General features: G+C 34.1%; 1 protein-coding gene across 4 annotated transcripts in view; it reads left to right on the forward strand.

Annotated features, from left to right (window-relative positions):
- LOC109073706 (ataxin-1-like) overlaps positions 1 to 14,052 on the forward strand; it is a 104,358-nt gene that overhangs the window by 65,438 nt on the left and 24,868 nt on the right. For 3 of the 4 annotated variants that reach the window (XM_042744754.1, XM_042744753.1, XM_042744752.1), the window contains one exon: positions 3,993 to 4,093. The gene's annotated coding sequence lies outside the window, so the exon portion shown is untranslated. Of the gene's footprint in view, positions 1 to 3,731; positions 3,901 to 3,992; positions 4,094 to 14,052 lie in introns of those variants that run through there. The other variant, XM_042744755.1, reaches the window with a different exon arrangement.

The raw sequence follows: 14,052 nt of genomic DNA on the forward strand, positions 1-14,052 counted from the left end.
AAAATATGTGATGTTAGTTATACAGTTTTGTTCAGTGGGAGTTCGTGGAAGTGATGTGTCCTTAGTCGTTTCTTAAAGATGTTTATTTGTTTTATTGATTTTATTGGTTAATATTATTTTTCCACCATTTGTATTGTGCAACAAACATTTCTAACAACAATATATCATGCAACATTGTTGTCACATGGTCTCATTATGTACATGTAAATTCATTATGTAGCATCCAGTTTTCATCTCATGAATAATATCTATTAATAATATTAACAGTATTCAAACAAGTTATGAGCCATGATGTTTAAAATCACACCTAATATTACTTCTGGATTGGTCGACATACTGGAAATGGAAGATCAAGTGAAATGCATTGGATTATAGTATTGCATGCAGTGAGCTGTTATATATACTACACATTCTGGGAAACTAAGTAGGTTATCTGAATAATTTCATACATACAAAAATTTAATTTCAGAAGTTTTCTGACTTTTGCCTAAATGACTGCTTTTATTACAATGTAATAAATCTATTGACAGCTATCTATTTAATCTATTGCTTTTGATCTATTTAATCTATTGATTCAGCCTTTTCTATTGAATTATGTGATGTAAAATTTATAGGGTTAAACACAATTTCCTTATGATATATTAGGAGTGACCTACTAACCTAAACTGCTGCATAACGTTTGAAGTTATTATAGCAACCTGCTCTGAGTCAGTCATTTTATTCAGTACTTCTCTTAGTATTTAGGGACAGCATTGTAAAAGCAAACTGTTGTCGTAACATGCATGTTACCACGCTGCTGTAGGCTGTTAATGTGTGAAAATATGAATTTAACAACAACAATCGCCATCTTCGTCCTAATTTGAAAGGCTTTGATAACGTGTCTGGGAAAATAAAAGACGTTAAAAAAGAGTCCCGAAAATACACTCAAAATATGTGCACATTTGTGCTAATTTTAATTGTGTGGGGGCCACATTTTATTAATAGTGCCTATTGCACGCCAATGGCAAACTGTGCACAGTGATATGATTATACATTACAGTACATTGCTGCTTACTATATACTAAACATAGTATGTTTGAGTAGTTTAGTTGATTTATAAAGCGTATTTAAAAACAACAGATGTTGAAACCAAAGTGCTGTGCAGAAAATATACAACAAGACTGAAACAAAATAAAAGACTAGACAGTATACAAAACACAAAGAAATCGACAAATGATAAAATTTCTCTTAGGAAGAATTAAAACACAAAGAATAGATATAGAATAGAAATAGAAATCCCATGCAAAGCTTTAAAAACAAAAAGCATAATTTTAAAAACAATGTGGAACTGAACTGTTAACCAGTGAAGAGAGGTGAGCACAGGTGTAATATGCTCACATTTTTAGTGTTGGTCAGTAATCTGGCTGCCACGTTTTGAAACATCTGCAAGCAATCGAATAAGAAAAAAGTTGTGTCTCTGCATAATTCTGACCTAGCGGAAGCATATATAATGCAAAAAGAAGAGGACCCAAAATGGAACCCTGCGGAGCACCATAAGAGATTTGAGTGTTATTATAGTGTGGTATTCTGAACATGCCAAACATTTTTCTTTTTAAATTAACACACATTGATGAATCATCTACAGTAAGACCACATATGACGCATGTATTTCAGAGCTTCTCAAACACATAGGAATCTGGAAGACAGTGGAAAGTGGCATGTTTTGATACCAGAGGATGGTCTTTATGTCTACATATAATGTTGTGTTGACTGTCTATAGCACTTATGTCTTGGTTTTCTCCACTGTTGCGTTTAGGTTTCTCACTCATTCTCTCCCTCGTTCACATGTTCACACATCCCACTATCTGTCCTCGGTCTCAGACTCCTGTAGCACTAATGGCTGTTGTCACAAGTTTTACTGCACCCACCCGCTGCAACCATCTGTCTGGTCTCTCTCTCTCTCTCTCTTGCTCTATCTCTCTCATCAGTGATGCTTTATCAGCACGTCTGCCAAAATACAATGTTGCCAAAGCAGTACAGAGAATAATTAATCTGCAGAATTGGACGATATGGCAGAAGTGTATACTTGGTAATCACTGCAAAGAAAACATGAAATGACATTGACATATAATCATGACCTCTCCTCTTGCTCATTACCATCACAACTTAAGCCATAAAACCTGCTTCTTTGGTGCAACTAGGAGATAAGTGACAATGGACATGGACATAGACAGTGGACTTATGGTGTAGAGAAAGTCTAAAGAAAGACTGTAAATTTGAAAATGTGTATATCTGATGTAGAATAGAATTAAATAAATTTTTCTAATTTTTTTTCATTTATGATTTACTTTAGATTTCTTTTTTTGTCATCTTTGTTATTGTTGATATTTTGTGCCATTAAAGTGTAGAGAGATTTAATTTTGAAATGCATATATCTGATAAAATATATTATAAATGATGTATTAAATGCATCATATATAAACAGATATAGTAATCTGCTATTTATTTATAATTTAATATATTTTATTTAAAGCAATTTAATATATTTTTAATAATTGTAAATTTAAATGAACAAATTTTACATTTATTTAGAGAAAATTTTAATTTTGAAATATATATATATATATATATATATATATATATATATATATGATAAAATTATTGTTATAAAGAATATAAATAATAATAATAATAATAATGTGGCAAAAAAAGTGTAGAGAAAAATTTGATTTTGAAATATATATATATCTGATACAATTTACTATAAATTATCTGTTAGTACAGTATATATGAACAAATATATAACTCTATAATTTTTGAATTCTTTTGTTTTTAATTTTTTTTTAGTGAAAGTCTTAATTTTGAAATGCATGAATTTGATAAAACCTAAATGTGTTATATATTAATAAATTATATTTAAATATATATATATAATTTATTTATTTTTTATATTTTTATTTATTTAAAAAATGTGATTTTACATTATTAATTTTACATTTACTAGTAGTAGAAGTAGTAGTATGTGGCAAAAAAGTGGAGACAAATATTTTTAAAATGCATATAACTGCTAAAAGTAATTTAGTTCAGCATTCAGCTTTAAACGGTCATATACAGTAGATGATCTCAGTCCATCTTTAAAAAAACAAACATGTCAATACCCCTACTTTCTTTTCCATTTGTTAGATCATAATCCGGCACCTTCTGGATGTTTGTGATTGCTAACAAAAAAGGCTGAGGTGAACCTGAAATCAGCCTTTTTATACAGGGTTTCTTGTTCTGAAAGATTAGTTGACTAGTCAACTTTTTAAAATATTTGTGCACATCCCTAGATGCAACACAAATGCGACATAAGCAGAGGGCATGTCACTCGGAAATAGATTGCTGCCATCTAATCCTCTGAAGGCAACAGTTTATTTCTCACGTAATGCCCCAGAGATAAATGATAAACGGCTTCCTTGCTGCAATTTGCAATCTGTGCTGCGGAGTCCTACTCCTGAATACTGATCTAAGATCTGCGCTTCTGGTAGTTGAGTGATGTGATGTCATTCCTGCTTTATGCCTCATGGAATACCGCAGGTGGTTACTGAAAGAAACCAAACAAAGTCTAGCAACAGCTACAGTGCGTCCTGCACGCTCATGAGCTCAACGCTGATCTGAGAACAGCCCTAATAATGACCATCTTTATTTAAAGAGCACACTCACTGTACACCCACACCTCCGCCTTTGTGTTGTCTTGTTACTCGGTTTCCATAGCGGTCCATTCTGTGTTGTGAGCGTCTGAAGGGAGTGGAGCTGCAAGATGACAGAGTTGCAGTAGTATGAGAGTGACTACTAGAGTAAATGCACCTGAATGCATTTGTATGTGGATCATGTTCCCTCAGCACTTAGTTCACAGGCTCGGGACGGGACGGGAATTCAAGGGTAGGAAGGTGTCCTGTTTGTGACTGTACACGCTGCTGGCTCTGGATTATTGAGTAATATATGTGTGTTTATGTGTGTGTGTGTGTCCACAGGCTGTGCTGGAGGCCTGCGCTGAAACTACGAGTCGCGTTGGGATTGTAACGACTTCAATGGGCCGCAACACTTACTGAAACACTGGAGGCGACTGAATGAGGTACGACAGCAGGACTTGCACACACACACACACACACACACACACACATATACACACACAGATACACGTATGCCTTTTGATAGCAGTGACCTTTAATTCTACATTTTACTACTTGTGTTGAGGCATTATCTGGAGTGCGATTGTAAAAAATAACTCTTGGTCCTACTCACCCGTCAAATCAGGCCCTGATTGGTGGAGCAATAATACAGGTCTGCCTAGCAACAGGGCTGTTTACAAAACAACACAGCTAGGGCTGAAAGCTGCGCTTTCACGTAAAACACCTCCAGGAAAAAGCTATCTAGCACAAACCGCTTGGGACAACACAGCTTTAATGATTCATGCTTGAAGCACGGTCAGTTGCAGGCGTACTGTAACGTGCAGGTTTACTGTAGCATGCTCAGACACTGTCGTGTGCACGTGCAGCGGGTTCGTAGATGCCGGTTAAGCGCCTCATTAGCAAGTAATACACATGTTCTTGAAAGATATGTGTATATGTGAACAGGCTCATGTTCTCCAGAGTGTATACAGTCTACTCTAGTTTAAGTGCATTACATTAAGTGCATTTATGTGCATGAAATACTTTTTGTTGTTGTTGTTGTTGTTTTTCTGTTGTTTTTGTGGTATTTTATTTTCCGATTTGTGAATGAATTTTTAAAGTGCCCCCTGCTGGTGTAATATAACTTGTGGTGCAAAGATTTATGCTCAGAGGATTTGAAGTATCATTTTGAAATATTAGTGCTGTTGTTTATATGTATATCTCTCAATAGATAGATAGATAGATAGATAGATAATTATTGAAAGAGGAAAGAAACATGTAAATGTGAAATTCATTTATCTGATAAAAGTATACCAGAAATTATATATTACCACATTTTTGTATAAATAAATATAGAATTTAAATTATTTTTTATACTTTTTATTTTTAATTATTTTACATATATTAGTATTAGTAAAAGGAAGGAAGCAAAAGACTACATTTGTAGTACATATGCCACCATTTGTTTAACGTTTAGGAGAAAGCTGCTGCTACAAGCAGCACAAGCAGGTGGACAACGTTTTTGCACATTGCTTCACATTTAAGCCTTTACTTAAATAAAAAGTTGGCCAAGTTATGATACAGTGGATAGAATTCTGGGAAATATAATCATCATGTTTTACAAAAACTTAAAAAAGTTAAAACATACCAATTCATGTTAATTTTTCAGTTCAGTTTTTCACTCAAAGTTATATGCTTATAATAGAATTTCTAAAAAGATGTATTAAATAAGTCCATTAATCGTTGATGTAAGATACTGAATCTGACCCAAGGGCAATTATCAAAATGTGTCAGCAACAGAAGCAGTTATATTCTCAAACTGGCCAAATATGAGACGATTAATTAGCCAAGCCAATATATTGGAGCATGACTCAACGAGAGACAAATCAGGCCTGTGAAAGTCTTGATATGAGCTCATTTTGAGGGTAATTAATAGAGACATATCAAAATTAGTACTTCATGAGCTGAGGCTCTCTTTTCTGTCTGTTTTTCTCTCTGTCTCACTCACTCTGTTTTTCATCTCAGACAGTTCTACTATCCCAATAGCTCCTTTAACCAATCATGGGCATTTAGAGTAAAAGCTTTCCTCCTGTTAAAGGTCACTGGACTCTTAGTTCGCATGGTGAAGCATAGCAATTCATCTCACTCATGATGCTGCGCTTCCTAATGCATTCTGAATGTCCTAATCTTCTGTTAAGTGTTAATAGGGCAAAGGTGGGGTTCGGCAATGTGCTTTTCCTGTTGGTTAGTTCTCAAAAGCCTCTTTAAAAAAAAAAAAAAAAAAAAAAAAAAAAAGAAAAGAAAGAAAGAGCCCAAATGGAAGACAAATTGAAGTCGTGAGTGCATTGGAAAGCATCAAAGTCAATTTAGATGTGTTTGTTATGTCATTATAAAAATATGGAGGATCTGCAAGATCAAAGCGCGATCTGCTTATGAAAACATTAAAGGGATAGTCGATGCTGTTATGATTTACTGACTCTCATGTCATTACAAACCTATATGTACTGTTTTTCTTCTACTTGGACCCCATTGACTTTCATTGTAAAATCACATTTTTCAAAATATCTTCTTTTCTGTTCCACAGAAGAATGTCAGTCATACAATTTAGGAATGACAAGAGGGTGAATAAAGGATTTTTCAGCAAAATGTCACTTTAAGCTAGACAACTGTGTTCTTCATATCCATACACTCTTAAAAATAAAGATTTATACATCATCTGAAAGCTGAATAAATAATCTTTCCATTGTTGTATGGTTTGTTAGAATAGGACAATATTTGGCTGAGATACATGTATATATGAATATCTGGAATCTGAGAGTGCAAAAAAATCGAAATATTGACAAAACAAAGTTCTTAGCAATGCATATTACTAATAAAAAAAATAAGTTTTCATATATTTACAGTAGGACATTTACTAAATATCTTCATGGAACATGATCTTTACTTAATATCCTAATGATTTTTGGCATAAAAGAAAATCTATAATTTTGAGCCAATGTATTGTTGGCTATTGCTACAAATATACCTGTGCTATTTATGACTGGTTTTGTGGTCCAGGGTCACAAATGAAGTTCCATATGCCACAGAAGGTCAATTTTTGGTTCTCCAAAGTATCTTTCAGTGAACATTTCTTTAAAAAAAATTTTTTTGTAAAGAACAATGCTATTTCATACCATCACTGCCAATAAAGAACCTTTATTAAGAGTATAATTCAAGTCATTTTTTGTCAGGAGTGTGTCTTGCACACATGACTCTTTTGAAGTTTGGGTGCTGTAGAACCCAGCCTTGTGTTTGCCTCCCTTGTGTGTGTGTGTGTGTGTGTGAGAGAGAGAGAGAGAGAGAGAGAGTTTGGTGAGTGAGGACAGCAGTGCTATTCTTGGCGGTTGGGGGAAGTCTTGGCTCCCGGGCGCATGGGAAAAGTGTTCTTGGCAGGAGTAGCAGTGGCATTCCATTGTGCCTGAGTCCCTCTCCCCCTCAGCACTTAAAACTGTGTCCTTTCACACCGTGATCTCAGCGGAGTGCTTTCTAGAAAGAGGGAGAATAAATAAATTACTAGCATAATCACCAAAGCACCTTGGAATCCAGCCTTTCACAGAGATGCACCCGTTCACACCTGTTCGCACACGTTTCTCCTCTTCATTTCTAACAATCACACACAGACTTGTATTATACTTCCATTTTCCATCTTCCTCTTTTGAACAGTTTTGAATGGCAGCTTCAGAATAACACAAACCACATTCACTGCTGTCATAAACATGTCTCTCAGCACACTGGCTGGAGCCGCTTGGAAGTCAAAGGTTCTGGAACATTGAAAGAAGGTCAGAGCAATAAACATTCAGTTCTCCGGCATGCTGTGATGTTACTCTCCCAGAAATGAATTCGAAATGAATTCAACCTTTGACCTAGGGGTGGGAATCAGCAGGGATCTGGCAATACAATTAAGGAATATTGCTTCCGACTGACTGACACAATATGGTGGTATTGCAGTTTTCTGAAGGGGGGGGGGGGTATTTGATCTTAAGGGTGTTATCGTATTTTATGTCTGATATTAAATTAGGGATGCATAATATATCACCAATTACCATATCAGTTATCAGTTCTCAGTTTTATTTATTTATATTGTCCAATATTAGATATTTAATTGTTCATGCTCATTCCCTCTATTTTTACAATTAGATTATCTTGACTGTCATCTAACTTAAAGTAAATCCTAAATCTTTAAAAACACAAATTTATTGCAATGAATGTAAATACAAATAAATGTAATTTAAAAAACTCATTTTTTCACATTGTAATTTTGTGATGCCTAAATTCTCTCTTAAAGTTATTATTTGTTACTTTTATATTTATTTATTTAATCAGTCTTTACCTATTAAAGGAGCTCTACTTAACATGGTTGGAAATAACTGTCTGAGGATATTGTGAATATGACTGCTGAGTAAACTTACTTGAGCCTTAATTTAAACTTTGATTCTCAGCAATACACTAATGTTTGCTCTACTAATGCATTCATTCTTCATACACAAATATTGACAAGTTTACTCTTTATCCAAACAACCTCTTACACTGAATGGCTTTTGGGGACTTAGGAGCACAAGTGTTTGCTTTTGCTTTTCTAATCACCGAAGTGGTATATTTAAGCTGCGTCTGAAACCAAACAACTGTTTTCTTATGCTAGGGTGGCAGAGGTCTTGTGTCTGACACACTGGGTCAAAAGGTCAGACTGTTACTGCTGAAAATCTAGACATCAGTTGCAAACAGTGTGAATTTAGTACTTGTATTCACAAATTGGTTAACATTCCATCACACTAGACATAAATACTGATGTTATCTTTAAACTCTTTAGTTACATGTTACCAGCCCGGATGATTTCTTACTGCAGCTCTTTCTTGGAAAACAATTATATGTTATTTTATACCTCCAAACAAGCTCTGGCAGGCCAGGGATTTGGTGGCGTGTGTGAAAGGCAACCCGCTGACCCTGTGCCGGTGTGCACGAGCTTGAGGTCCGAGGTAAGGAGCTCAATGCAGAAGACGCATAAGTCATATCTAGTGTCGTTTTACATGAATTACATGACGAACACAAATGACTTTTTCAACATGCAGGTTGATAGAGGTTATTTTTAAAATCTCGTCCTTTGAAAGCAGGGTCAAGGAGAGCCAAGCAATCAGTGTGAAGTAATATTCTGAGAAGTGTTGCTGCTATAAGCTTCCATTCCTCCTCGATCCTGATGTATTGAGTGGATGTGTTGACATTTTCTGGAGTTTTGTCCTCCTGATTACTCACAGTAATTAATCATCAATATCCTGCTTTGCAACCCACATCACAGAGCATGTTTAAGCAACAGCAAAGGTCAAAATACACCGTAAAATGACTTTGGCGGTGCTTACAGAAAACCATGAAATGGTATTTTCTGAACTCCGAGAATAAAAGCTTGTGTTTATTTGTTCCGCTCATACATAAAGTCAAAGCACCGTCAGGGGTTGTTTATTGTGACCGCATTTATCCCTATAGAGTCTTTCACGTTTGCACCAGGTCATGTGACTCTCATGTGGGGAGCTGGCCTGTCACACTCATTTTTCACCCTCTATTTATCACCTTGGCGTTATCTAAATGTTTAATTTGTCTTGAATGAATGATCACAGGGCTGCTTAAGAGAGCGCTAGCAGGATGGGAGAGATCTCACAGAGAGATAACAGCACCGCATGCTACGATTTAGACCTGACCAGTGATGTGTCTCCTTTTTATGTTATATGTTAATGTTATGTTATGTTATGTTATGTTATGTTATGTTATGTTATGTTGATATTTTATTTTATTTTATTTTATTTATTTATTTATTTATTTTTTTTATTTTATTTTATTTCATTTTATTTTATTATTATTTATTTATTTATTTATTTTTTATTAGAAAATATACATTGGTACCAAAAAAATCTACAAATGGAATTGCATGAAATATCAAAATACCGGCAACACTTTACAGTAAAGTTAACATTAGTTCATGCATTTGGTATCATTAACAAACAATGAACAACAATTTTTTTACAGAATTTATTAATCTAGGTTAATGTTATTTTTTAAACATGCTGTTGTTCAATGTTAATATATCTTTGTCCATGGTGTATTAACTAATGTTAATTAATACAGTTTGAAATATTAGATTTAATTAGTAGGATATATGTAGAAACAAACATTAATCAAGATTTAAAAAATGACATGTAAAAACTACTGTAAGTGACATTTAATTTAAAGAAAAATACCTTAAGCACAAGCTAAATGTTCCACAAAAAATACTTCATTTGTGCTAAAATAATAACAACTTTAATTGCCGTTTTGGTTTTTATTTTCTTCCCAAATGCTAAATAGCATCAAACACTAACACAGCATTTTCCTGAAAGCCTGTTTGTCGCTATGCACTGAGAAATTTTCCTGAAACATAAGTTCAGTCAGTACAATGACAAAAGGACGTATTTGATTTACAGTAACCATTTAATCATTTCAGTGCTGTAGAATGTAGCTAATAATAGTCACATATATTTTGACACAGTTCATGACATACCTTTTATTTACTAAAAGCAGAAAAATACAGAGTTTAAAAAAAAATCTTTTAGTTATACATAAAAGAAATGACTCAAAAGTGTTGTTTTAGCCTCATTTCTCGGTTTGATATGTTGTTATGTAATGCAGTAACACAATGTAACCTTCAATACCACGACTTAGGTGCCCTTGAGCAAGGCACTGAACCCCCAGCTGCTCCCCGGGCGCCGCAGCATAAAAAATGGCTGCCCACTGCTCCGGGTGTGTGTTCACAGTGTGTGTGTTGTGTTCACTGCTCTGTGTGTGTGCACTTCGGATTGGGTTAAATGCAGAGCATATAATTCTGACAATAGCACACCATACCTTACCAAATTCAACATAACTTTTTTTTTAATGCAGTAACATTCATACATTAGCATGGCATATCTTAGCATTTTCAATATATTTTTTGTGTCCCAGACCTACTGCGTACAGGACATCGGCCAATCTGTGCTGTGTGGGCAGACGTGAGTATTGTTATGGATCACAGCAGTGTCCTCAAAGCAACCCTTCAGTCTGTCTTAGTTTGGCCGGCACCACTGAGCCACGGCAGAGCCAAACAAGGCCACACCAAGCACAATTGCACGCCATCCCATTTTGCCTTAATTCAAAGAGCCTCCATCCTGAGTCCTGTGGGCCTGCTCTCTCAGGAACATAAAGACTTCTCGGCATGGTTCACAGTGTGTGAATAGCTTTGAACAGGGCCTCATGCTGTGCTTTGGTGCATATTGTGTGTGTGTTCGTAGGAGGTCCACTTTTATGTTCCGTCCTTGTATGTTCGGCGTGATGCAGCTGTAAGTTTGTATGCAGGGGGCGTTCTTCAGAACAGTACAGTCGTGATAATGGGCTGTAGCTCTGAGGTTTGTGTTGCTGTACGGCTGCGTGTTACATGCTGTTAGATTTATGGTGGTCTTTTGTGCAAAAGGATGGTGGATAGATGTGCACTGAAGCAGCTAGGAGTGTGTAAATTTCTAGTCCAAGGACACAAACTGTTTTTTTTTATTATTTTGTTAAAAACTATATAATATAATAAATACTATATAATATACTTTATATGCTGTTTACAACAGGCTGAGACCACTAGTTTGTATTTTGCATCTTTTTTTTAGAATTATTTAGTTATTTTAGAATTTGCATTGCTAATTTCATGCATTTTAACACATTTCACAATTTTCTTTTTCAAAAATGTTATTTTATTAATCTTAGAAATCGATAGGAGCTTATATGCTGCTTGTAATATGCCACTCATAATACCTTACGCTTTACCTCTTTTTTAAACTTTATTTTAAGAATTTGAAAGATTCTAATTACTTTACAATTTTTCGATTAAATTTTATTCTAAAAAAATATATTTTATGATAAATATTTATTCCTAACTTTTTATGCTCCTCATAATTCCAAATAAGGAACATAATACACCTAATAATAACCATTAATTTTATGTTATTTTTTAGTATTCAGAAAGTTATTTAAAATGTGCCATAATAACTAACAATTTATCAATAAAAAAGAAATAAATAATCAGAAATAAATAATCATGAAAAATGCCATTTACTAATTAGTTTTGTTTAATTTATTATAAAAATGTTTTATAAATATAAAATAGTCATAAATAGGGTACAAACTGATTTTTATATATTTTATATATTATTATTATGTACTACTGTATATTATATTTAATTTATATATATATATATATATATATATATATATATTAAATATTATATAGTACGTAATAATGATAATGTATAAAAATATAAAGTATTATAGAATATATTAAGTACTTCAGAATTCTTCATATTAATGGGAGATTACTTTCTCTTGATTTTTTTAATATTTACTGATCATTGTGTAATTGTGTCAGAGTGTATTTTGTTTGCTCTAGTTTGAGACTCAACCAATTAAAGTTCCCAGTCTCCGCTCTGAGCGTGTGTGTGTTGTTCTGCCTCTTATTTATCACAAGAGTGTGTCTCTTCAGTCTCTATTTGTCAGTACGTCAGTGTGTTCTGCGAGAGCATGTGTACACACTCCTGTGGGATTATCGAGTAATAGAGGGGCTTAGCAGTGCTTTGCCTCAGCGTAATCCGTCTCACACACACTGATACACACTCCACATAGTGGCGGATTTAGGATGGCTTGTGAATGGAGGGAAGGGGAGAAGGATGGCGAGCAGTAACAGGGGACAGGACACAGAGGCACCGTCAACTGTTTGCGCTAAGGACAAACAAACACGTGAAATCGATTTCAGGTCGTAACCAGACTCCAGCACACGTCTGCAGTTATGTGCATCTAATCTGCACTTTTGCAATGCAGTTAAAGTTTTGGCTGTGTGGAGCTGTCTCTGAGGAGAGATGAGAGCTATTCATTTCTATGATTTCGATTTAGAGGTCATTTAGTGCCAGAATTAGTTCAGGCACAAAGCACCATAGCAATATCACCTCCATTTATACACGCTCATTAATACAGTCATGAAAAATGTCATTCATGTACAGTAATTAATTGAAAATTGAAATTTTATAAAAGAGTGCTACTACATGGTCATTATTAGTCCAGTACTCTGTGTGTTTCTTAACCTCCCTTTATTTATAAATAAAATCTTTTTAAATAAATCTTTTTATTTTTATTATTATGTTATTTTTATATTTGTCAGTTTATATATTTATAATATTCATAAAATTATAAATATTTTAAATAAATAAATTAATAAAGTATTTTTTCTCACTTCCACCCACATATCAAAAAGTTGAGCTCCAATTATGGGTTTGGGTGAGGGTTAGTTTATAGTATGTACAATTAGCTATGTATAAATTTTATGGTTTATAGTCATTAAGCTAGGCAATCATATGTGAGTATTTTTGTTCAGTGACTGGGCCGACCTCAGAGACCTCCCTTACTCTCTTTTATAGTTACACGCTCAGACTTGGCACTGAGAGAGAATGAACAGAGCCAAGACTGAGTTTCTGATCATCTACGGTTTCATCTTTTCTCTCTCTCTCTCTCTCTCTCTCTCTCTCTTTCCCCTCCCACATTATTACACTCATCTGTGGTGGAGTGAGCATTCAGGTACATAGAAAAAACGTACACACTAAACGGTTGGGCAACATACAGAGAATTTAATTAAATATACTGTAATTTGAATTTACTATACTTTATGACATTTACATTTAGTCATTTAGCAGACGCTTTCATCCAAAGTGACTTACAAAGTAGAAGCAATCAGACCAACGAGAGAGCAACAATATACAAGTGCTGAGGCAAGACTCAGTTATTCTAGCACAGTGCACACAGCAAGGTTTTTTAGAAATAAAGAAATTAGACCAAAATGAATAGAATAGAATAGAATAGAATAGAATAGAATAGAATAGAATAGAATAGAATAGGTAAGTGCTAGTATTAATTGGTCAGGTGATGGCAAAAAAGATGTGTTGAATTTGATGCGAGCGGCTATTGGCAGTCAGTGCAAGCTGATGAAGAGAGGTGTGACATGAGCTTATGAAAAGAATTATTTTTAGAAATTCAAAAGAATCATACATATCATGATTAAATAAATGGATGGATAAATTTTGACTAATTATAGCCTATGTTTCTTGATTTTAGTTTTTTCTTTCTCACATTTTTGTATAATTAAATATGAATTATTATTAATGTTAAAACAGTTGTGCTGCTATGATCTAATGTTTTTGGAAATATTGCATGTTGTGTGTTTCATGTGGGAAATTTATACAGTCAAATACAAAAATGTATTATTAAAAACAACACTTAAGACAGCATGAATTTATTTGAATTTCATGAATGCAACATTACTTCCTTAAATTCAAATTTTATTAACATTCCTACATCTGTT

This window comes from Cyprinus carpio, chromosome B19, assembly GCF_018340385.1.
Source record: "Cyprinus carpio isolate SPL01 chromosome B19, ASM1834038v1, whole genome shotgun sequence".
NCBI classification, from domain to species: Eukaryota; Metazoa; Chordata; class Actinopteri; order Cypriniformes; family Cyprinidae; genus Cyprinus; species Cyprinus carpio.